Raw genomic sequence first — 2,366 nt, forward strand, 5'->3', positions numbered from 1 at the left:
GACCTGAGATAAAACTTTTTGAGAAACAAGCAAATTTCTTAGTAGAAAAAAATAACAGACATTTAAAATCACAAAAGTTGAGACTGATAGATCGCTGCTTTTAAGGAATATAAATTTTCCTTGTCTTTTCCAGCCTCTAAAAATATAAATGTGGTCATTATCAGAATGTGTTTTCCTGTTCTAAGCTTCAGACTCTTAACTCCAACTACCTATTTTCTAAAGGACATCTTTAAATAAACATAACCAGAACTAAATATTTTATTTCTCTTTTCTCTTAAGCCTGGTCCAGTCTTCTGTTTTACTCTAAATCATACCAGTATTCACTCAATTGTTCAAATCAAGAAAGACAAAAACAAACACCTATGTATTACCTTTTGATTTCTCCTTTTTTTAAAAAAATCTACATCGATATATAATATATACAGATAATATATATCTATATCTAATATATCAGTATATCCTAATTGTTCTAACTACAAAATATTTTGAATCTGTCTGCTTCTCTCAAACTCAGGACCATAGTCATTGTCAATGTCATCGTTAGCTCTTCTTATCTATTTAGACTCCCTCCCTTCCATCTTTGTCCCCACCACTGACCGTCTACACAGGAAGCTCAGTAATCTTTCTGAAATACAAAGCAAATCACATTACTGTCCTGTTTAAAATGACTTCTTACTGCTTTTATAGTATAAACTGTATCACTAACCACGGCTTATATCTTTAACGATCTGACCACCACACATGACCTTATGCTACTGTACCTGCCCTAATTCTGATCTTCAGAAAGAAGCTGAAAGACACCATGCATTCTTCCATATCAGAGCCTTTGTACTGATAGCTCCTGAATCTTTTTTTTTTTTTTTTTTTGCAGTGATGGCGTCAGTGACACACTCAGAGTCACCTAGGGTCATCATCACTGAATCTGGCATTTGGAATGCCCAAACAGTGATCTTCATATTTTCACTAGGCTGGCTCCTTCTTAAACTTTTAAGTCTTAGCTTAAATTTTGTGCACTCCGAGAGGCTTTCTGACAATGCCCTCAAAAGCAGTGGCTTACTCACTGAGTGATTGTTCTCTTTTCCCTACAATATTTTATTGTTTCGCTCCTTTATAGTACATGACATCCACCATTAAGCATTTTGTTGACTTATATATGTATTGCCTGTCTCTCTTACTAAATTGGAAGATCTATCAGGGCAAGAACCATATCTGTTTTCTTCAACTTTGTATCTCCAATACCTTATATACTACATGGGATATATAAAACATTCAAATGTGTTTGATGAGTGAATAAATATGAATTAGGCTGCAAGTTTAGTTTGTCCTTAATTAGTATGAAATATGACATAGAGTTTTGCACACATTCATCTGAGGGGAAGGGAATAAAATTTGTATATATGTGAAAGATGCTTTAATTATATTTTATATATGTTTAGGTCAACATACAAACAATTGAATGAGTTTAGCAATTTTTCAAAATGTTGTGCTACTAGAGTTTCTTATTTCTTTTTGTGGTAGGTAATCATGTGAGTTATCACCTTAATTTCCAAGAGACTTCAAAGCAAAAATCCTAAGCAATTAAATTTTCTCCTTCTTTTTGGGTCAAAATCTACTTTTTGGTATTTCCAAAAGGCCAGAAGCACTGATTTGTGTTGACTATGTTACTTGTTTAGGACTTAAAATGATGAAAAGTTTAAAAACTTGCATTTGTTTTTACCAAAATTTTTGTGGAAATTCCATGCTTCAAAACACAGTACTCTAGAAATTAATTTCAAACAGTGTCAGGTAGACATTCTTAAATGTCTACCCCACCCAAATGAAGAGCATAAGGTTTAATATAATGCTGCCATAACTTTGCATTTACTGTGTTCCAGGAACTTTTCTAGGCACTTCGTATATTTCAAATCATTTAATGCACCTACAAGCCTTATAAGGTAGGTACTATTATTATTTTTATTTTGAGGTAAGAAAAATGAGTTACATAAAAGATAAGAAATTTATTGAAGATTAAAGTTAGTAAGTTAAAAAGCAGAGATTCAAACCCATGATATGTGTCTACAGAATGCAAGCTCCCAACCACTACACTGTAAAACATTTCAGTCATTTTTACAGGGTTGTCCAAAACCAGCGCCAATAAAACCAATAACATCATAGTACGTAATATCACAAGTCAGGCTAGAACAGAAAAATTATCAAAGTAATAAATAATCCTAGCTAGTTAACAAAGTAAGGAGATATTTTAAAACAAGAAAGAACAAAACCAAAACCAAAGCAATATTCTGACATAATTTCCTGGATGGAAAATGGGTCTCTAAAGAGTTATATTTACTTGATCTGGGTCACAGGTAATATTTAGTTGAATAGGT

At 32.5% G+C, this 2,366-nt stretch overlaps 1 non-coding gene across 1 annotated transcript; it reads right to left on the minus strand.

Moving 5' to 3' along the window:
• Positions 1–869: 869 nt before the first annotated feature.
• On the minus strand, positions 870–918 carry LOC116530579. Its single transcript, XR_004260075.1, has one exon. It is a non-coding gene; the product is annotated as a small nucleolar RNA SNORD48 (small nucleolar RNA).
• Between the last annotated feature and the right edge of the window lie 1,448 nt (positions 919–2,366).

The sequence above is a fragment of the Sapajus apella genome, unplaced genomic scaffold (assembly GCF_009761245.1).
Source record: "Sapajus apella isolate SASKATOON/1434 unplaced genomic scaffold, GSC_monkey_1.0 scaffold67, whole genome shotgun sequence".
Taxonomy (NCBI): Eukaryota; Metazoa; Chordata; class Mammalia; order Primates; family Cebidae; genus Sapajus; species Sapajus apella.